This window comes from Argiope bruennichi, chromosome 4, assembly GCF_947563725.1.
Source record: "Argiope bruennichi chromosome 4, qqArgBrue1.1, whole genome shotgun sequence".
In the NCBI taxonomy this organism is placed as follows: domain Eukaryota; kingdom Metazoa; phylum Arthropoda; class Arachnida; order Araneae; family Araneidae; genus Argiope; species Argiope bruennichi.
The window spans coordinates 112,860,608-112,885,765 of NC_079154.1; the positions used below are offsets into that span (position 1 = coordinate 112,860,608).

At 30.5% G+C, this 25,158-nt stretch overlaps 1 protein-coding gene across 1 annotated transcript in view; it reads right to left on the reverse strand.

Moving 5' to 3' along the window:
• Positions 1-24,736, reverse strand: part of LOC129966669 (hexosaminidase D-like) — a 285,439-nt gene extending 260,703 nt beyond the window's left edge. The window contains exon 1 of the mRNA XM_056081176.1: positions 24,487-24,736. The gene's annotated coding sequence lies outside the window, so the exon portion shown is untranslated. The remainder of the gene's footprint in view (positions 1-24,486) is intronic.
• Between the last annotated feature and the right edge of the window lie 422 nt (positions 24,737-25,158).

The window sequence follows — 25,158 nt, forward strand, 5'->3', positions numbered from 1 at the left end:
ATAAATGTATTTGCATATTATTAACCGTGAACCATTGACGAACAGTATTACGAAAGAGCCTATTAAAATACGATATTTGTTTGTGATTAATCGCTATTAATACAATAACGGATATGGTTTCCTCTAAATTTTCTCGCATACTTCTTAATGAAGGTATTATCACCTTACTACCGCAAGAATGCGAATGCCTTTGTGGCATTGGCGAAAAACAGATACTGAATATAGATATTTGGCATGAATTCAGCATTTTTATTGATTCTACCATGCAAATATGCATTTTGGACGGGTTTTTTTTCCCCGACAGATTGAAAGCAAAAGATCACAAAGATTGAAAGATCATAAAGAAATTTTATGTATTTCAATCACTGCTTTTTCAGTTATTGCATTAGCATCTTTAAGAAAATACAAAGCCAACCTTCTGATATATTTGATTTTGTAAGAAGTTTCAAATGTTAAGCCTGTGTTTCAATTTCTATCTATCTTTACTTGTAGTTGTAGTTAATTCTATCTACTTCTTAAATTGCAGTTGTCAAGTTCGTCTACAATTGAATAGACTTCTTCTGAATGGATTTTGTTCAAAATTCAATAGGGATCTGAAAATTTGGTCGTGTTGTTGTTGCTTATCCCCAAGATCAGCAGGGCTAGATCAGGTCCATGATATTTTGCACCCTAAAAAAGTCCAAAAGCATCAGTGGACTGTTTGTCATATACCGTCTGGTAAGCCCCAGGCAGGCAACGATGTATTCAGGTAAAGTTTGCACCTTAGAGCAAATGGTGCAAACGTCAAAAGCACTTGGAGCCACCAGGATATTTTAATGGTCTAAGATGACCACTGAGGAAGCGAGTGAGGGTGGTTTGATCTTGTAGGCGTTTTACTCCTGGTAGGGCGTTTTACTCCTAGGCGTGAAGGCCATTCCATTATACCCATAATGTCTGCAGGCACCGGAGCTGAGTCAGTCTTCTACCCTTGGTGCTCCAGTCTTTTGACCACAGAAGCTGCTTATTTACCCCATCCATGGTTAAGTTAATTTGGTCGTACCAAATTTCAACCCTCTAAGTTAACGCGTTCGAACTGAGGAAGATCTGAAATGTACAGATTCTTCAAAACCTCTAGTTCAAATTTTTTGACGATTACAGTACTTTATTTATACTTCATTATGAGAAAGCAAATAGTATAGCAATACTTAATATTAATTTTTAATTATATATTAGAAGAAAAGCTTACAGGATGTTTGATATTAAGTTCAATTCAAAATATCTACTCATAGCACTTCATCAAGGCATGAGTTGAAGAGAAATGTTTCGAGATGAATTAGAAATTCAATCAATACATATTATATTTATAAATTTAATGTGTGTTTAAGAATTTTTTTTTTCCTGAGGATATTTATTGAGAGTTATTTGAGGACATAGAAACAACCACCCATGACGGTCAGTAATAAGATTCATTTTGACATATCCATCCACTTTGATGAAGTTATATTACCATTAAAACATACTATTATTTTTATCACATTTTAAATTATACTTGAGCAGTTGGAATGGTTACCTTTACTTTAATATTCGTAACTGTACAAAATAATACTTTGCTTCTCTCTTCAGTTCATTTCTGAATGGTTCTTCTTATTAAAGATGCCTCAGCTCTTTTATTTGCCTAACTTCTCATTTTCGATGATTTCCTTTTATATTAAAAATAGTAAGGCTTAAAATCATTTGTTTTGCACTATCCAATTAAAGGGGGGAGGTATTTCTACCGATGCAAGCATGTAAATAATACGAATATGTGAACTGCTGCCAAATGAAGATTAACAAATTTGGTTTGCTTTTACGTCCACATAAGCACTTTATATATAAAGATTATTATACCAAACTGGAGCCAAAAAAGTTTCCTCCTCAGGGATACAACATATTTTACTATTTATTTTTAAACACCTTATGAGCTAGTAGTCTTGTTTTTTTTAGTATTTAATTAATGACATCTAAATTAAAAACTTATTTTCTAACATCAAACAAATAAAACGTTTCTAAAAAGAAATTATTCTATAAATTACAATTGAGTATTTTACGGTTCAAATATTTAGAAATATTGGATTTACAACATTCGTTCGATCTAGGTGATCGTCCTAATTCTGCAACTCTCCCCAGTATCCTTTTTCTATAAAAAGAAAGAGGCACTGCTATATAATATTAGGGAACTTCAGTGTCTCACTTTTCTAGGCCTGGTATAGAAAACCAAGATTTGCCCCTCTTCTTTTGAGTATGAGGATGATGGATTATATCGATGACATTTCCATCTCTCATCCGACATGTTAAGAGGTGTTTTTTTAAGTTGATGGAAGTTTCCATCACCGTGTATTAGGATCCATCTCGACAATGAGGCGACAAAAATAGGAGGAAAAAAAAGTCTTTCGATCCATACCTCTTTCATGTTTTCTTTTCTTTTTCCTTGTGCTTTTTATATAATAGGAAACTGATGCTAGGCCAAAACAAATATAAATGCAAGTAGTAACCAAAAATTTATATAATAGTTTGTCTCGATGTCACAAAAAAACATGCAAAATGTGATAATGAAGGCAAAATTATTGTATATTTTGTTTTCATTTAATATAAATTTTACACGCTCGACGGTAGACATTTTATGTGCAATTTCATAATAAAGAACTCAAATATTATATCGAGAATAATCGAGGACTATAAGTGGCAAAGAGTATAAGGAGCACTGTTTGGGAAATTGTAAAAAATTGTTCGATCATCAAGTAGGAAATCAAATAATCTAACCCTGTAGATCTCTTTTCTTTTGAAATATTAGGCATAATCCGTATACTAGCCTATGAAAAATATTCACTTTCATAATGTGCAATTATTGCTAATGTCATGTTAATACACACATCACCTGTTAAGTCTGGTGGTTATTTATGAACCTTGACTTCAAGAACTCAAGGAAATATTCCTCAGCAATTCGATTCAATAGATGCTTTTTAGAATTGCCACGGATTTTCCACGTTTACAACATGGTAAAGCATTCCACATTTTACATTTTAAAGCAAAGACATCATTCTAGCCTTTATTTTCCACTTCTCAGCCGGTTTGGTATAAAATCTGATGCAACTTTTTGGCATAAGATAATTTAATATAACATCTTGGCTTAAGATGTAAACGATAAATTGTATTCAACTAGTTCATCGAGTGTGGAGTTATCGTTTTTATATACAGACATATATGATTCCAAAAATTTTTTTTTCGGACAAGAGGGGTTGACGCAGTATAAATTCACCTGAATTTCGAAGGCAAGTATTTATATCAATAGAAAACTTGTTGTAAGTTTACTTCATGTACATGAATATAAAATTAATAAGCAAAAAGTAAATTTGCGAATGTAAAGATGAAGATATGAAGTAAAAAGACATTGGAAAGGATTACAGGATAAATATATAACGATATTGATCCAGAGTGCTAAGGCCAAAATAAAATGTACAGTGCCTTTCGCTTAAGATAATCGCAATTTAAAAATATTTTAGTGCTATTAACCGATTGATAACAACAATTGAATTGGTGATATCACAGGGAAAAAATGAAAGCACATACTTAGGTTATTTATATTTTATTTAAAAAAATAACTTTTTAAAAATTTTTTAATTATTACTAAGAGACAATTCATAAGTATTATTAAGTATAAATATTAAGTATAAGTAAGTATTAAGTAAAGTATAAGTATTAAGTATAAGTATAAATATAAAGTATAAGCATTTATAAATATTAATAAGTATAAGTATTAAGTATAAGTAAGTATAAGTATAAAATACTTAAGTATTTATTTATATATGATTCGTAACTTTATTATAGCTTTTATAAAATTTGCTGAATGATATTGCATGCAGACTTCAAATTACTTTTTTTTCATTTCGGAATTAATTGAAGAAATTTCTTCAACACATTCTTTCTTCAATTATTTTCTATGCCTTTTCAATTTTCAGTTTAAGTAACAAATCAATTCTTTCTTTTTTTTTATCCTGTTAATAACTGTTGACAGATTTTCTGTCCGATTTGGTAGCTTAGCGGTCTATTTAAATCAATCACGACCACTCTAGTCCAGGCAAACGAATATGAACTCCATCCTATGTGGAAATGATACTCAGATGTTTCCTTTCTAGGAAAAGGAGAAATTTCAAGAGCATCAGTCATTAGCATTAGTTGAAAATGAAGTATCAGTCAATTCGCTGTTTTCAAACTGATAATATTAAACGATGTATGATCACATAAAATGAATACTTTTGTGTACGTTTGAGTGCGTCAGTGCGAGACCAGAGAATTTTGATAACATAAAGTGAATGAAAAACTGCGATTATCTTAAGTAATGACTATCATTAAAAGAGGGGTGGGGCATTGAAGCTTTGAGTTTCATGACGAAAAGGATTATAAGTTAAACTGATTGCATGATATCCATTAGTTTACATGCAAGAATCAATGGCAGAAGAAGGCTGAGCCATTTCATTCAAAAGGTTGGTAAATAGTTATAAGCGACCACATGAAGTTTTGCATAAAATTTGAAGAAGAAAATATATTTTGTAGCTCTCTTATTGCAAATGTTTCTCCTGCCGGTATTCAGTAGTAAAATTCTACTACCTGAAGCAGATGTAATCAACTTTGGAATACCATTACAAAATTCGATAAGCATATTTGGGGAAATCCTAGTTTGTGTTACAGTTAGTCAGAGAAATTCAATACTGTTGTAACGGAAATATTAAAAATGTGACATCATTTCGCAGAAGAAATAGACTATTTCTATTATAAAAGACACAGAGAAGAAAATCAACTGTTTGAATATCTTGCCGGTCTCGTATCCAATGTCTGATTTAGGTATTTTTACTACCTAATTCGATTTAGTTTCACATTTTTAATGTTTTATTTTTTAAATAATCTTTTATTTATTAACCTTGTAAAATATATATTTATTTTTATCTATCTATTATGACATCAAACTGTCCGGCAGCCACATTTATACACAATATTATTGAAGCAGATATTCCGTGCGTATAAATAATCTAATAACAAAGTATATGAAACAATTAAGAACCAGACCAATTCTGTTTGATACAGTATTCATATTATATTAACATTTGCATTATTTACAAACTCATTTATCCGGCAACTACGAAAATGAAGTTGTTTAAATGGTTTGTTACGGCCCACTCTCGATATAGCGGCCCAATGCCCTAGTCGGTAGTCCGCCATATTTCACATCATTAGATAAAAAACAGTTATCTACACAAAGATTTAAGCAACCATTTCTACATTATAAATTTTGCGAAAAATAAATTGGGGAATTGACTCACTAACGACAAATTGTCGAAAAGCTTTAACCCTTTAAAGGGCCATTTTTTTCTAGACATATTATGTTAAAATATTTTTAGGCTTGAAATTAGAATAAGAAAAGGGATTCATTTAGCTTATTAGATAAATATAATCAGATTAATTAATTAATTTGGTTAATTAATAATGAAGTAACAAATCAAGACACGTCATTTTGTGTAAGATAAAGAACTGAAGCATCTAAATTTCTATCTTACTAAAAAAATGTGTCAGAACTTATACCAACCTACATAATTTCATACAAAGACTGATAAATTTGGTGGGAGGCATACTTCCCACGGCCCTAGAAAGAGTGAAATTAAAAACAATTCAGGTGTAAAAACAGTCAAAATGCAAGTTTTTTCGCATTTATTAAAACTGTAAGAATTTTATAACTAAAACTTTCAGTGTGTAATAAAAATTTAATAGTCAATAATTATTATAATATTCTTCTAAATTTTCAATTAAACATATTAAGGGTTCCAGAATGAACTTAAAATTTTGTCAGTTGGAGCGCTTCAAATTCAAAAATTCTCCCAAACTTAAAAATTAAATTTGAATTTGTCCAACCTCTTTCTCAAGTAAATCAAAACTAGACCAAAAGAAACTCTTCCACACCATAAGCCTAAGCACGTCTTAATCAAAATTAAGAGTTTTCATCAGTAATTGCTAAAGTATTCGGGCAGCACTCTTCCGAGAGTGATACATTGACATCAACTGGGAATTCATAACTTATGGATTATAAATCTCTGAATCTCGGGGTGGAAAAGTTTTCGGAGAACATGTTTCCGGGTGGCAGGCGGCTGCAGCAGACGTTACCTTCCACAGGGATCGATTAGGGGGGGGGGAAGAGTGTGATTTATGAAACTTTCTGGTGTTAGGAAATGTTAAAGGGTTAACGCAGACTTTTCTCTAAGAAGACGGATGCATCGATCATGTGTTGCTTTCTAATTAATCGCTTTAACTCGGATAGAAAATATCTCACTCAAAGATGATTCGAGAAAACTGTATGGTGAACAAAGAAATACGTAAACTAATTTTTAGGGGATTCATTTTTGATAATAAAAATAGCCGAATAATGCAAAGAAACAGAAATTAATTTACCATGCTTCGCAAATGTCAAAATTATAAAAATAAGCGTGCAAACAGGCTCGTCATGCACACAAAATATCGCAGCTCATTGAGGTAATTTCAAAGTCCCTATCAAAGCACCATTAAATCCAACCAAAGCAATTCACTAACCGCCATTTAACCTAAGTATTGGGCATAGATCAAATATTGGTACATTAATGATTTTTCAAAATATTCCGTTCAGGTCTGAAATAATTACACAGATAACATACAGAAAAAGCTATCTTAGTTCAATAAAAATGTAATTATTTCTACTTATTTTTATTTTAATTTATTTATTATCATATGAGAACATGATGTTGTTTTAGTTAGGAGGTTTTGAAGCTCGAAATCACGTAGGCAATAAATATTGAAGCTCGAGATCACGTAGGCAATGAATAAAGCATAAATGGCAATTTTCACAAACATCTTTTAATCGCATATATATTTTTTATCTGCTTTTACCAGTATTGCATTATTATTAAGCATGCTTCTTTGAGAGCAGATGTGCGTTTTTAAAAGGTTGACGTAGAACTCTTGACAGCATAGCTGTTATTTCATCTCAAAAGCGGTCGAGCTCCAAAACTTTTGTTTGCCAGCTAGAAAAATTGAAATTGAAAGTTTAAAAAAATTATCATTATATATAGAGAGAGGGATAGAGAAGTCTCGTGATTGTTTCAAACCGGTTTAAACTGGTTAATGACTTAAATTAATTAAAACAAATGATGACTTAAAAAATAATGATGTTCCTACATGATAATTTGAAATTTGCGATCGTAGATTTCATTTTAATTTTTCTCCAGTCCTTTTTATTTCTTTTATCTTCTGATCTGATGAGATTGTAAACCTCCCAACTGATGCTGCGTTTAGAACCCCAAAATCGAATCATGTCTGAAATAGACAAATAGATTTACAAATCATTGAAAAAAATAGAGAGACCGTGCTAGAAAACCATCTTAGTTTTACAGAATGACATGGGGCAATGAATAAAGATATGAATACTAGGACTGTTTGGTGAAAAGTGGGAAAATTTTATGAAAGTGCTAATCTAATTACTACTGTAGTAAGCTGTAATTTCCTATAAGTGACATGGGATCTGGTATAACCATTTACAGTTTGATTTTGGTATAAACGTAATAAACGAAAATAAATTAAAAGTCGTACGCGGAAACTAGGTGCATCAGATAAATAAATTGCAAATATCATTTAATTATAATTATAAAAAAAGAATAAACAGAATTCAATATAAAACAAACACGACGAGACTGGCGAAAGAGAGATAAGTATAATAAGAAAAAAATGGTCATAATTACTGATAAATCACAAACTCAACTCAAATGGGATGGCTAAAGTAAATTTTACAGTTGCGAAAACACAGAGAGTGAGAGCTTCAGTATACAGCAGGTCAAAAATTATTTAAACACGCGGCAGGGGTTAATTGAAAAAACTTTTTCCCATATTTCTAATAAACTTGTCTTGTCAGAGAACGCCTTACATGGCATTGGCGTACAATACATACTTTTTTAGCGTAAATTTAGCATTTCTACTAAATCTATTGTGTAACCTAGGCGGGCTTTTTGGCGATTAATCCGTGCCCTGTTAATAGTATCCGAAAATCGAATTTATGCTTTAGAGACGTATTTCTCAACCGATTCAAACAAATATTTGACACAAAATTGCACTTATAGTCGCAAAATACCATAAAAATTTGATATACTTAAGTCACTGCGTTATTGAATGATTGCGTTTACATGTTTTAGAAAGTACAGACCGACAGACTATCAATCAGTTGTTGGATTTGGCTCAAAATTTGACAGGTATATACACAAGAGATCTTAAATCTGTGTACTGAATCTTATCTATCTAGCTCTTTTCATTTTGTAGTTATCGTGTTAACTTATATTCGGACAGACGAACAGATGATTCTTCTGAACAGAATTTACACACAATTTGACAGAAATCTGCAAATTTGTTGTAAATATCATATACCAATTTTCAACCATCTAGCTCAAAGCGTTTTTGAGTTATCTTTGTCACAGACAGTCGGACATTGTCCAAAAGTGAGTTTTTACGAACTCAAGGAAGTCTAAAATGTGGAGATTCGTCAAAAAGTCGAGTTCCAATTTTTTGACGATTACTATACTTTCTCTATACTACGTATACAAGAAATTAAAAAGTCACCTTGGTTTAGCATAGTTAAATGTTTCCAAAAAATATAACTAAGTATTTATTTATTACTAGCCGTCTTTGGCGACCAGCTGGTTCGCCAATCTTAATGTTCGTTTAAATTTTAATAATTAAATATTTTACGCAATTCCTACTTTAGTAGATTCTTCATCAAAATATTTTAAAATTTCACATTTTGATAGTCATATAATTCACTCATAATATTATAAAGGCCTTCAGTCATAACGTAATATGTATCTCTCTCATTTTCTGTTAGCTCCCGTAGAATTTATGCTTTAAATTAAAGTGGAAAGGATTAATCTGCAATTAATATAATAATATTTTTTACTGGAACAAAGCATTTTTTTTTTGTAATATGATTACTGAAAACAGAGTCACTGAGCGTTTAAACTTTATGGGCACTAAAGAATATATTATCTTAATTTATGTAATATCTCAAGAATTTGTCAAAAAATTTTTATCAGATTCATCATGAGCAGATCGATTCATTAACAATGTTTAATTTTAAATGCATCAAACACTAAGAAAATAAAACGAATCGTTTAAAATAATCGGTCGAAAATAGGTTAAAAAATTACTTAAAAAACGATGTACTTAAAACTATAACCATATACAAAAAATATATAACTAACATAAATACAATTTAATTACAAAAGCATGCAACTAACCTAAAAATAATTTAAATCATCTGTTGATAATATTGTCAACAATCAGAACACAATGTGCAGGCGTGAATTTTCAACGTCAGTTACGGTAACGCAAATGCGTGAATTTTTCTACGCCAGTTGAGGTAACGTTATGCAGATTAGACATTTTTAATTTCCTTTATTCTGTGTTATTTTAATTCAAAAGTACTTCAGAATGAATCTGAAAGATCGATTTATTAACAATGTTTAATTTTAAATGCATAAAACATTAAGAAAATAAACAGAAGCGTTTGAAATAATCGGGGAAAAAAAAAACTGAAGCCTTACTCATTTGGCGTTGGGGAAAATGAAAAGATTTTTTTGGCGGGAAATTTAGTTTTTAATTAATAATTAAAATTTCAAAAAAAGGGACCCCAGGTGCACATTCAAGACCACTAAGGTATACATGTACCAAATTTGGTAGCCGTAGGTCAAATGGTCTTTTCTATAGAGCGCCAACACACACACACACACACATTGAGCTTTATATATAAGTATAGATTAATGAAGAGCTATTTAAACTTCCTTTTTGCCTTCTACAAACCTCTACATAAAAAAATTCCAGCTCAGATAGAGGGACGCACATAAATTTGCGGTATATAATAATAATAATAAAAAGTAGAAGAATGAAATCCTGCTTTAAAACTATAATTCTCCTTCCAGTTCTTGCAGTTTCAATCTTCGCGTTATCAAGACACCTGTTTCGACTTCGCAGCCATAAAACGCCGCGAGTCTTTCAAAATGTTACTGACCCAGTGACCCGACCTTTGTCAAACGGAGACAAGTGTTTGGAACAAGATTACTCTCCGTCGAAATCCGGATGGGCTGAAGGAAACCGCCCTACATTCGGTTCCCCCGGTCAAAAAAAGAAACGGCCCACACTCGAACAATACGGACAGGTAATGATACATAACTAGTTTTGGCTCCGCATTGTTTTTTATGTGAAGTAAGACGATGTAGTCGGAATTTTGTGGCAAATTTAGAAAAACAGCTCACGATTGATTTTGTTTCCAGAGATTTTTCCCCAGTAATAACATGTGTTTTTGTCCGAGAAGAAGAACAAAAAAATGAATAAAGTGGGACAAAGATTCGTTGAATTTTGTTAATAGTTGAAAATGTTCAAAGGATGGAAAACCTTATAATTAAGTTATTTTACATATCAATAAAATGCAGCATATGGGTATCAAATTAATACAATTAATTATTCTCGTTGGAATTATAACTTAAAAGATCCTCAACACATTTGCAATTACAACAAAACCTCTTGTTTTTTTTTTAATTAAGAATTCTGAGATTTAAAATCAATTTAAATTTTTTGATTTAAACTATTTTGAAACAAATACTTTTACGAGAACTTTATTTTCAAGTAAATACAAGATTATTCAAAATGAAGCAGATTCGAGATATTTACATTTAATGAATGTCAACAGATATTTGATACGTGACTAATAGAGAAAAATTTTAAGTTTAATTTTATGCATTTGGATAATCTCGGTAAACAAAGCACTCTAGCGCATACACAAAATAGCGATATCTCAGGAAATGTCGCTTTGCATGCTGCAGTATGCAACGAGCGAATCCACTGTTAAACTTGCATTTCATTGAAAGCTTAAAAAAAGAGCCGCTTCTTCTTGAAATAGATTTTTAGATGATACAAGAAAGTCGTAGATGGTTGCATATGGAAAGGGAAAAGCATATGTATGGCAGTTCTTGCAAATCAGATGAAAATGATACCATCCGAACCGCTTTGTTGATATTTACGATTCCCAGTTTACTTGGCGATTTTCAGATTACACCAAAATTGCCGAGCTCCGTTATACACAATGCAACCATCTTGGCGATAGATCTCAATTGTTTAACAATAAAATTCGAAGACCGTAAACATTATTAAGTGCCCGGTAATGTTAACCATAGTAAATCCACAAGTAGAGGAAACAGAGACATTAAAATTTCGCAACCACCAAGAAGATGCGGTGTGCATAACAATTATTCCTGCTACTCTTGAAGATATGTGAGATCAAATTGTTACAACATTGAATTCTATAATCAAGGTTCAGTTACTTCAGGTATGGTAAGAAAGGGACTTCCAATTCGACTTTTGTCATTCAGAATGAATGCATAGATTAAAACCTTGAGTTTTACTCCATCAATGTATATCTATCGTATCGTATCGTATCGTATCGTATGTATATCTATCGTCATGCATTAGAAATAAGTACTTTAAACGTACTCATTTTTTTTTGCATAACCAGTATTTTTTTATTTGTATCATCTCATCCAATATTATTATTTCATTTGAAAACCACCATCATACGAAAATGAACTGTTTTGCTTCACAACTAAAAAGAACTTTTCTTGACGACATTTTTAAAAGAAATATGAAACAGCTTTGGGCTTATGCTACCATTATTTGACTTCTATTGGCAATTCATGGAACTTATGAATTATCTATCCCAAAATAATACTGCTGATTTACCGCCACTCAAAATCAGGCAACAGCATCACGTGACTCAGGGCCATAACAAAAGCTTTTATTAAGTGCCACGATCGTAATCACCGACTCCCCGAGAGCCATTCACTCAATATCACCAGAGCCTTACACCAATACATGAGATCGGAAACGAGGTATCCATTCTCTGGTAATAGACCCCCTGGCACTTCGCATGAAGACTTCCAATCCCACGTAATGGACGTGTATCTTTTACTGGAGTCGGACTGCACGCCATTTCTCCTTCATTTACTAGTCATAATCGACAAGCGACATTAGGACAGACACCGGGGAACTTCATGGAAAAGGAAAGATTGCAGGACTCGATATAAATGAAATGAGGACGAATTAAACTGTTACAGCGCAATCATAAGTTCAGTTTGCACATCATAACTTCAAAATACGAGTGTTGAGCTGTATATGTAAACCAATCATGAGTATTCTCCTCTCAACTTGTATGGAAACAGTCTCGACATGTTTTATATTTTTCATAATACAGTGAAGAAAATGAATCCTTAACACTCTTCACTATTAGATATAGGCCTAGGTTCGGAGAGGATATTTTAACAAAATATATATATTTTTTAATGCTTTATATGATGTTTTTTATTAATATAAGGATATGATGATGGGGGGGGGGAAAGTGAAATGATTTAAATATATGTAAGCATCATTTTATGTGAAGCATGATGGAGTTTGAAGACAGTGAAGATACTTTTAATTTCGTGACGTCGTTTTATTTCCTTTTGAAGAAGAAGGCATATGTACAAGCGATGAGCACACAGAACGACACAGAAAAGGAATGAGGGAAAAGCTCTTGGACATTTTATCCCTGGTCTTATATAATGTCAGATTTTGATAGGGAAAATATTTCTTCATAATGCTAATATATAATGAGATTTCGAGAGGGATTTTCGTTACACGCGTTGAAGAGGTAGGGGAAACAGAGGGAGATTTTAAAAAAGAATTTGTATCGAAAGCGGTATTTTGTCTCTTCACGCGGAGTGTGGGAAAGTTAGACTTTTAGCTGATTCAGCAATTTAACAAAGCTTCTCTTGAATTAATTAAGTAGAGAAAGTGGAATTGGATCACGAAATAAGACAATATTTTTAGAATGAAGTTACTATGGGCTAAATTAAGATAAAATCTTGGAATTTAATTAAATTGAATTTAAAATTTAAAATATCATTACATATATATATATAGCTTTTGAAAAAAAAAAGCATATTTTGATGAAAATTGTCATTTATTTACAAAAACTAGGATTGTTCTAGAGAAAAAAAAATTACAGTTTTAAATGTTTCTTTTTAACATAGATTATAACTATTATTATCGAAGAATTATATTCAAAAATAAAATTTGTGTATGTAATATATGAAACTATCTATGAGATTTTGGAATTTTTTTCATCAGCATTTACATTAAGCAATTACAAATTCACTTCTAGAACATTCAACATCAAATCCATAATTCATTACATTCTGCATAACATAACAAGCACTAATTATAAATTTCATTAAGATATCTTAGTTATTTTATGAGGTATGGCCATACTCTTACAGTATAATTATGAAAAAAAACTCGTTCTTCAAAAAATGCATTTTAAATTTTTAAATATTTATAAATAAGCAACACCTATATGTCAATAGTTTGTTATACTTGGCTTCTAATTGACATAGAGACAAAATAAAGATGTCACTGGAAACAAAAACGTACCTATTTTTGAAACTGGGAAAAAAAAAATGCAACTTTTTACCTATATTCACTGACACCTTAGAATCTATAATGTTTTAACAGTTTACAATTAAACTCAGAATACCCGATGTTTACGAGCAATTTTATTTCGTAAAAAAAAAAAAAAGCATCTAATTATCAATCAATGCAATGAAGAAACCGTTTCTTTTAAGTTCTAAGAACAGAAAAAAAAGTTTTGATGTCCAGGAAAGAAAAAAAGGAATTAAATATTAAAATAACAATTCCATTTCACTCAAGTAATTCCATTCCAAATTGCAGATTTCCGCATCGGATAAGAAAATGTAAATATTTTGTAGAAGGAGAAAAAAGTAAGGAAGATTTATAATTCGACAGCTGTCAAAAACACCAGGAATAGCAAAACATTCTGAGAAAAACAGATAAATAAAGAAAAATTCCATGAAAATTCACTCAGAAAGAATTAGTAAACAATAAATGAAATGTCACCTATCAAATTCCCTATTTTTATAATTAATTTGCGTAAGAGGAGGATTATTTGCATTTTATTCCACTCATTTGGATTTTTTTTTTATTGCTAAATGAAATATTTAAATGGAATCCCCCCCCTTTTTTTTTGCTAAACTAATTATCAATGGTGACTAGTGCATTGCAGATGAGAAGATGCTTTAATTTATCCTATATTGCGCAAATATGTCTTTCGGAATAACTTAAATTTTGATTTTACTAATTACCTTTGAATAATTTTACAGGTAAACGATGGAAAAATTATCTTAAAAAGGATTAGTGGTTTTTATAGTTGCGCCAAACAATACGCCAAATTTTATTCATAATGTTGCATTTTTCAGTTAAGGTGTGGAACATCCAGAGGCGCTGACAGACATCCGTCATACGTTTGATACAACTTCAGAATCGGATTATTAAATATGGGCTTCTAAGCAGTTCCCAAGAAACATTACCATTTCAGGAGGTCTCCAATTTTCGAAATTTTTGGAGGCATTTTGAAATTTATTTCATTTTGTTTTTTATTTAATTACAAAGACAGTCCCACGGGGGAGCTTCCGGCATGGTGATTGGTTCTCGCTCCTCCCATTGAGGACGGAACGTACTTGCTTAGGGAAGGGCTGTACCGTGGCCGGTGATAGCCTTTAGGATTCAAACATTTCCCGCCAGTGTCGCTGTTGCGGCGATCCAGTCATTCAGATTTTTCCGTGTGCCTCTTCCGACGGGCCGGAGTAGTCAATTTGTAATTAATTACAAAGACATACAATCGAATAAATTCACATGAAAATCAAGTATATTTATATTAATTTTGGAACATTATTCCAGTAACATTCCTAATTAAATACCATTTATTAATTTCATATTGAGTTATTTATTTTTTTAAAAATGTGTGCTTTATAATAATTTTAAAATTAATTATATATACTTTTAAAATTTTAAAAAAGTACACCCTTATTATTACATGCTATTTAAGTAATATTAAAAAAAGTTTCGTCTTTTTTTTTTTTTTTTTTTTTTTTTTACTATTTTGTCTATATTACTTTTAAAGTTGAGCCGTGCATTTTTTATACGCTAAATACCGAAATAAATTTCCTAGTAAGTGATCTGCAATCTAGCAATTTGTTGTTTAAAACTAATTGAATAAAAATTAAATTAAAATTGGTATAAAAAATATTTCGTTTTGAGCGTTTATAGAGGAAACGGGATCCTGAGATTTGCTAGCCTAAGGGTCCTAAGAAGGCTTAATCTAGTTCTGTACAATCTACAACTTAAATGCAAAGACCACACATGTAAGATTCGTCTTAAGTTCTATACGATAAACGTGGTTTTATACAAAAATCAGGAAATAAAAAAAATTCAAGAAACTTTAATGCCATTATTTGATATTTTACAAGGATAATAATATTCCATCTTCCGGAAGAAAAAAAAAAGACTATCATTGCAAATTCAGTTCTTCTAATGAAATTAAAATTCATTTAAAAGTACCTTTAACAAACATACATTTTTTTTTCAAAATTAAATACAGGAAATAAGGAAAATATATTATAAAAATCATGTCATGTTTTTAATCCATTCAGACTTATCCAAATACAATGATTCTAATATATAAACTATAGTTTAAGCACTCACTGTTTACTCAGTAAGGTAGGTACACTAGTTATAACGTTTTAACCATCTCCCTAATGATCAAACATTCAGCGCCAATAAAGAGTTGAAATGACGGAACTGAGTAAACGTCATCAAAGGGTATATCCATCAGCAGAGCGAGATAGAGTAAACGGAAACTGACTGGGCATTCATATTAACCGAGATTACATCGCGTGTACCACACAGACAAACATGATCGTTAAAGCGGGAATATTGCGGAAGGCTGCATTATATACTCATCTTCAACAGAAAGCAAACATTACAATATTGTTCATCTTAGTAAAATGCACTTATTGCATGGTTACTAAGTGCAATAAGGAAATTAGTCTGTTAATTAACATGGCAATCACTAGTGATTGACAAAATGCTTATTGTTCACTTTGCGATAATCACTGTTAATAGGCAATATACAATTTTTTCTTTAAAAAAATTTCTTGCTTATATCAATAAATCTCTACTTATAATATAAGCAGCGAAAGAAGTCTCCACAAAACTGTCTCGCATACTCCCCAATAAACCTTTCAAGGCAGAAAATATCTGACATGGCACTGGCGTACAATAGATACGAAATATTAACTTTTGGCGTGGGTTAAACATTTTTACTAAATTTATCATCTGATCCTTGGTGAGTCTTCTGGCGATTCATCGCTGGCATGCGGTAATAGTAAACGAAAATCGAATTCGTGCTTTAGACACGTGTTTCCCAACCGATTGAAACAAAAATTTCGCACAAAACTGGACTTGTGGTCATAAAATCCCATACAAATTTGATAATGCTCAGTCATTACGTTTTTGAACTATCGCATTTACATGTTTCTGAAAGTACAGACCGACAGATGATCACCTCCTCATTGGATTTGGCTCAAGGTTTGACAGTTGTCTTCACTATAGATGTTAAATCTGTGTACCGAATCTTATATATCTAGCTCTTTGTTTTATAAGTATCAACTTATATTCGAACAGCCAGACAGACGAACTTCCTCTGAACAGATTTTACTCAATATTTAATAGAAATCCGTAAATTCGGTGTAAAGATCATTCACCAAATTTCACCTGTCTAGCTCAAAGCACTTTTGAGTTATCTTTGTCACAGACAAACAGACGGACATTTTTCGAAAATTTGTTTTTCCAATTCAGGGAGATCTAAAATGTGGAGATTCATTAAAATCTAGAGTTCGATTTTTTTGTTTATTATTATTATATTTTCTCTATATATGAGAAAGTAAAAATGCTAGAGGTGAATATTTCATAACTATTAAATGCCAATGCAATGTGCTTATGTGATTTAATTATTTGTAATTTCTGTTTTTCATTTAGTTATTTTATTTGTATTTTTTATTCTTTGCATACTTATTTATATAGTAAAAATTAATACTGAACATAGATGGCGCAGTATGCTGTAACTAAACCATATGTATGTTTGGAATGTGAGGGAAGTGCACTTAAACTTTTTTTTATTGTAAACACTTCAACCTGAGAGTTGGTGTGAAACTGGTGCAAGCAGCCACCGCTCTCTCTTTTGTTAGCGGCAATTTCTACTTTTAAATGTAAATATTATGTGTTTCCTTATATATGTGTGATCATCGTCCATGTGTGTTGTTATATATGTGTGCGAAAATAAATAAGACAAAAAAAGCATCTTTCCTTGGATTAAACGCACACACACCCAGCTACACTCTAAAAGGTGTTCTGTAGCAAAAAAAAAAAAAAAAAAAACCTTTGTTGGTTTAGTTATATTAACGTCCTAGCAACACTAAGACTATTTTGGGACGGACCTCGTCATTTTGAACCGCGGTCAGATGACGCGGACGACACCTGAGCTGGCACCCCCCTCTCCACACCGCACCACACCAGCGGGAGGACATTTGGTCAGGACGGATTTAACGTGCAACAGACCCCCTTACACGACGGTTCTTCGGTGGAATCGGGCCTCAAACCTGAAACCCTATGTCTCACGAGCCGAGACCTTATTACCAGGCCACCGCGGCCCCTAAAACCTTTGTTAGAGTATGGAAGCAAGTTTTAGGAGATCAATCCCGCAGGTTTGACTATCTCTACCAGCACAAGATATTGTACGATATTCCACCGATATTGTTTGATGATCTGAATGCCAACCAAAGTCGAAAAGATATCGTTACCAGTTCGGCATTTTGTGTTAATAAGGATGATATACGTAGCTTGTTCTCTGTCTCCACGTCTCAAATTAATGGATGTCTTTTATGAAGCTGCGTATGTTGTTGTTGTGTATGGTTTACTGGCGCAAGAGCCATATTTGGCTATATTGTGCCAATGAAGCTACGAACCTATGGGTGTTGGACCATCGCTATAACGGACACAGAAGCAAATCTCGTCCACTTACGGAATATGCCATCGTATTCATATTATTTCCATCTCTAACACCACAGCTTCGACGATACCGAAGAACAGCGGATGCACAACGGAATGGAATACTCGCAGTTCTACTATTTTATTAAGAACTTCGAATCTCCACATCACAGTTCATTTCAAATTAAAAAGAATTTCTAGTTTTACATGGGAAAGAGAACAACAACAACAAAAAAGACTTCTTAACTTTAGAAAGAATCTGGGTCGCGATACCAAACAAGGTGTCCTTTAAGTTGCAGTAAAAAGGAGTTGGATAATATTGGTGGAAAAATAAGGAGGTTATGTGAATGAGCGCGCAGTGCGTTTCGGAAAAGTGTGAAAATAAATTGGATGAATTTTAAAAGGTGACTCGACATGAAAAAGTCGGCACGTCTTCCCTTAACTTTTGAAAAATGATCGAAAAAGCAGTTGAAACTGACACGAGGCTGTATTTTGATAATCGACTTATATGAATAAATGGTAAATAGGTCAGACAAGTCTGCAGTAGGGGGCCAGAATTCAAGAGACGATAAATAGGGTTTATTTATTTATCTACAGCTATATACGTCTATAAAACATATTTTTTCGAGTATTTCTTAAATTTTTACCAAGGTCTTTTCTTGAAAGCAAAATTTTGCGATTTCAACATATCAAAATATTTTAAACCTATCTGAATGACGAAGAAAGAAGAAAGTAAAACATTCTTTAAATATAACTAAAAGAAAATTTATTTACAAACATTTATTCACCGAATTTTTGCAAGTCAGGATATCCTTTATTATTTTTACATAAAAATTTGAAAACTCTAAAAAGCGATGACTTTGTAATTTCGTTACACAGGCAGTTACATCTGACAGTTTAAAAAACTGTATTCCATAAAAAAAATTAAAATACTGTACAGTAAACCAGTGGAAGTGGTCTTTCCAAAACTTTCTCGTATACTATCTAATAAGCTTGTCATGCCAAAGAACGCCTTATATGGAATTGGCATACAATAGTTACGAAATATTAACTTTTGGTGTGAATTTAGCATTTTTACTGAATCTATCGTATCATTCTTGGACAGTTTTTTTCTAGTAATTAATCCCTGACCTGTTAATAGTATCCGAAAATCGAATTTGCGCTTTAGATACGTTTTTCTCAACTGACAGAAACGAAGATTTGACACAAAATACACTTGTAGTCACAAAATCCCATGCCAGATTTGATATATTTAAGTCACTGCATTTTTGAATTATCATGTTTAGTTGTTTCTGAAAGTCAAAGACGGTCAACTAGTAGTTGGATTTGGCTCAAAATTTTATGGGTGTCTACGCTATAAATGTAAATCTGTGAACCAAATTTCATCTATCTAGCTTCCTTCATTTTGTAAATATCGTGTTAAATTATATTCGGACAGTCGGGCTTTCCCTGAATAGATTTTACTAAAAATTTTATAAAAATCTGCAAATTTGATGTTAAGACCGAATATCAAATTCCATCCATCTAATTCAAAGCGTTAGAGTTATCTTTGTCACAGACAGATAGACGGACATTTTCCTAAAATATGTTTTCCGAACTCAGGGAGGTCTAAAATGTGGAGATTCGTCAAAATCTTGGGTTCGAATTTTCAGACGATTAGTATACTTTCTCTATAATACTTAACAAGTAAGTAAAAATAATGACTACTCATCTTCGTTGTACTTTGCTTCGTTATAATGATGATTTTATAAATAGTTATCATGAATATGGTATCCTATAAAAGTCGAAATACCCATTAAAATCTTTTCCTAGAAGAAAGAAAAGTAGAAAGGCTGGACTTGAAAGGTGCGGAGGCACGTCCAACTTCCCACCAATTTCTTTATTTTCTTTGTTTCTTTTTCCCTCCAGGCACTTTCCCAAACTGAATAAATAATCAAGTTGGAAAGTTCTCTGGGGCCCGAAAGTGCTACAAGGAAGCTGATGGAAATCCTAGAGAAGTTTTCTCTCTATTTCTGGAAGGTTGTAAAATTTAAACTCTATAGCTTTCAGCTACCACAGGAAAGGTTGCAAAAAAAAAAAAAAAAAAAAAAAATGCTGAAATTGACTTTTAAACACTTGAAGGTTTCATGCTGAAATTTTTTTTTTTAGCAGAGTTTCATGCTGATTTTTCCATGCATTATTTTTGAAAGTAGATTTTTCATGCTGATGTAACATCTATGCAGGGACGAGTCGCTTATACTCGGAGCCGGGAAATGCAGCAAAAAATACTTGATAAAGTTGCTTTTTAACTTTTAGTTAATCCAACTCAAGTTAGATAAAATGTTTCATTGTCCTAGATAAAAACATCTCCAAGACTTTGAATAAAAGATTAACTATTCAATTAATTCTCACGAAAATTTGATTAAACGAAATTTGAAGTATTTATAATGTCACAAAAGCTATTGCCATCACAAAAAAATAATTATCCACTGAAGGTACGAGGTGTAAACATAATAAGCAAAAAAGGAAAAATATATTTGAAATTAGCACTTGACAGGTCATTAACGCGGCAGTTAATAAATGCTTTTTTCAAAAATTTATTGTACATTTTGTTGAGACTCTACCTGAATTTCATTTCATTCAGTCGTTTCTCCGCTAATAAGATTCAAAGATGTGGGATCGTAATGTGAAATAATCCACTCGTTATTAATCTGACTCCATTTTATTATCTATCTATATTACCATTCTATTTACATGCTATATTTATATTTAGTTGCCATATACAAAAACATACATTGGTTTCGCGCGCAGTTAATTCTGATTTTAGAGTTGTAAAAGCAAGCTATAGCTCTAGTATGATTAAAGTTAAAATTAGTTTTTAGCCGAAGGCGCTTGTAACACATTTTTTATGTTCCTGTACTTCTATAATAATTGTCTTTACTTTTAATTCATCCGTAATAATTATTTTTATTTTTAATTAAATAACTTTATTTTTAATTGAAATTAGAATATTAATACGCCATCTTTGGGTTTCTTAAAAAAAAAAAAAAAAAACAGCATTAAGCATTTTTTTAAAAACATCGGAAGCTAATTTTTGTTCCATAAATTATGAAAGAATAAATTATTTAAAGAATGACAAAAAGAAATTAATAATTAGGCACTGAGAATGATAACTTTGAGAAAAATAAATAAAATAATTTATAACATCTACAATATGCTCAATTAAGAATAATGACACTAAAGATAAAATTATTTTACCTATACATGGAAACATACATTTTAATAAAAGTTAACTATTTAATTAATGTTCAGAAAGCCTTCACAAAAACTTCGTTTCATAGTATAAGCGCACAAAATTTGATGAAAATCTTTTCGGTAAATTGTATTTCTACAAACTATTAATTAATGTGAACTTTTATTTGTCCACTAGATTTACCCAAAATTTTTACTCTCTCTACCAAATATTGTATTTTAATCCTTTACATCATTCATGTGGCAATTCTATTACAAACTATTTCAGTGTTCATAAAATACAAAGGGAACACTAAAATACAAACAAATTTTTAATCAATAATACAACACAAGTGTATACCGCTTCATGTTTCATACCCCTTCCCCTCACACATACACATATAAATAGGGAGTGAGAGAGTTCGTTCTCTCTCTCTCTCTCTCTGGAGATGCTGCAACTCTGCTATTAATGAACTATCTAGGTAATATAAACAGCTACTAAGAGGAATTTCATAATTTTTGTGTCATTATTAGCTGTCGTTTTAAAGAGTAATAAAAAATGAAAAAAATTACAATTCAGAACTTTTTTATAATAATGCAGTCACTAGTTACAATCCTTTTATTTAAAAAAAAATTGTTAAAATTTAGAAAACGTTTCTTTTAGACAATAAAAACATAATCATAATTTAATTTAGCTTTAAATTACGCACGTTCAGCTCTGTCATTCCATATTCCAATCTATCCCGTGAAATTTTAATAGAAGATGTCAGTACACGTGGCGCCATCTAACGGAAGTTAAAAAATCTACATTTTTGTAATGGTTTTCAAATTTTATGTCAAAATGACCTTAAAATGCCATTCTGTAATGTAATATATTCAAAATTAATTTAAATATTTTAATCAACTGAAGAGATATCTTCCTACGGTTTCATATAAAGTTAATTACAAAATAGAATATATGATTCTGCTCTAATGTAGACAATTTTTAATGAAAGTTTCATAAAAGAAAATTCTTTTTTGAGAACACATGTATATGCAATTACTGTTTTCACTATGCATAAAATTTAATTAAATATTAAATAAATCATGAAAAAAGGATATATGAGAAGTAGAGAGCTTACTAAAACAAGCTTGCATCTCAAAATTGCTGTGTTTTTTTTGCAATATGAAATCAGAAAAGTCTTACATTTTTTTCAAATATTGAAATATTATTTTTGGTTATACATTTGTATATAACTACAAAAAAGATTATTTTTTGGAATAAATCTAATTTTTAGTATTATTGTGATTGTAAGATATATTCAACAACTTAATAAATGAAGCATGTCAATTTGTTCGAAAGGATAGTTTCAACATACATATACTACAAAAGACAGATTCTTTGGTAAATCATATATTTAAAAAATATGCAAATTGTAAAAATTAAATAAAATTAATAAAAAGCTTCTTAAAAATCATTCTATCACTTTAAGCCTTCACAAAATTAATATATGATCCACAGCTGCATAAAAGATTTATAAAAAGGAGTAAAAACTATCAATCGATTAATATTTAGACTAATTTTAAAAGTCATAAAATTTCCAAAACATGCAATATTTAATTAATATAAAATATTATCAAATTTTGAGAATAAAGTAAATGATAATAAAAGTTTATTCAATAGATTGTTTTTTAAAATCTCAAGAACTATCAAATAAAGTATTTTGATGAAAATAAAAGGAAAGTTAATTTGAATTAATATTTAAAAAAACAATGCTTCTTTACAATTGGATACAAAACATCCACACACCAAAATTGATTATAAGTATTTGAATTACTTATAAAGGAAAATATATTTATAAATATTGCTAATGTTAAGTAGAAGATTTATTAAATTAGCATTTAAAAAATATTTTTAAAATTTTTTTAAAGATTTAAAGATATTTTACAAAAAGAAAGAATTATAATGAAGATGTGAAATTATTTAAAATAAGAAGCTATAAAATATCCTATGCCAAAAAAAAATTCAATTAACTAAACAATGGTATACAGCTTGAATAAGATTAAAACTAGAGATATTAATTATATGATTATAATCAGAAAGATAAAATAACTTCCACTGTAATTAAAATAAGCAAAATTTACAAATTTAAACAAATTTTTTTAGTCAAATCACCAATAAAATCAAATAGTATTTATGCAATAAAACAGTATAATGCCAATACTTATGACTAATTAAACTACAAATATTTATTAATATCAATAAACACTGATTGAAAATTAACTATAAATAATAATTTAGAGGATATTTGCTTCCAGAAGTCATGTAAATAACAGCAGTTTAATAAATGTTCAATTTTTATATAATACCATGAAAGATATTTATATATTATCTCAAAAGTGCTATTATTGTATAATTAATAAAACATATATCTTTTATGGCATGGTCTGCAATAATTTATTTATTATATTCAATTAAAGCCTTCCATTCTAAACATATTTTTTCTCTTTTTTTCTTCAGTAAAAAAACATGAAATAATAAATTAGAAATCAAAAGATACACAAAATATAAAATAGCTTAAAATTTAGCTTAAATAACGTTTTATTTTACTAGCTTAAAATGAAACAAATAACCTTCTTTAATTGGAGGAAAACAATATTGCTCTTTAAGTATTGATTTAAAGGAGGGTAAACAAAAATAAATTGAAACGCTCTTTTTTGGAAGAAAAGAACATAATTTCTGACAATATGCTTTAAATTTACAGTAAATGCATAATATTTTGAGCACTACATGTATAATGAACATAAATAAGCGTTCGACTTTTTAACATTGATTCTCTACCTTATAATATGACAAATGCATTTATTACGTGAGCCAAGTACATTTTTCATTGGTAAACACGTGAAAATAGAATGCATTAAATTATCGAAAATCAATAATAACAATAAAACCAAAAATTAGAAATTAAATTTTTTGTTTGTCATCGTTTGCTCTAAAATAAAAAATTACAAGAACATCTTTTTACGAATATTAATTTTATAACAAGCAAGTATTTTTATAAATTTTAAAAATATTGGAAATGGGAAAAATATAAAGAAACACTAGTCTGGAATCTATCGTATTTATTATTCAAAAACTGTCAACACATCGAATTTCTGAAAACTATAAATCAATAACGCATTTCCATGTCAAGTAACGTTCGCAAATTTGTCACTAGGTCACTGAGATGTAGAGCAATGCTTGAAGATCAAAATAAAAACATTTAACCGAATGACAAAACAAAAACTCACCTGTCCTGTTTTTGTTGTTAATATGTTCACACTTCGATGCCGAATGACAACTAAATTATGCAAAATATCTAGTTGTTTAAAAAAAGAAAGAAAAATCTCGTAGCAAAGTTTGCAGCCGGGGAATTCAATTTTCTAAAGCACATTAAACTTTACCTATTGCTAGATAATCACGTGCACTTTACAATTTTTATTATCAATAAATTTTCATCTGTTCAAAATGCATGACGAGACTACTATCGCAAAACATGGCTTCCATAACAATGCAAGGTTATCATAATTTAGGTGTGGTAAATTGGCGCCAATGGCATCTTCCAACTTTCGCCAAAAGAATTCATGCGCACAATCCTTAAAAAAAATTATTTCTGTTCGATTTTTTTTTTTTTTGGGGGGGGGAGGGAAGGAGGGTGATTTTTTATTTTTCATTTTCTAAAAAATTAATTGAAATTTCTGTGCTAATTTCAAGGCAAAAATCGATAGTTTTTTTGTTTTTTTTTTTAATTTATTTAATGGACAGCGTTTTTATCGACTTGGAGTTGCCAACAAAAAATTGTAATATTTTTAAAAATTTAATTTGAACAAACTTCGTTTGCTTTTTAACACGATATCCACGTAATTTTGCAAAAGTTGACTGAAATTCCATAAATGTAATGTAATGTTGCAAGTGTAACGGAA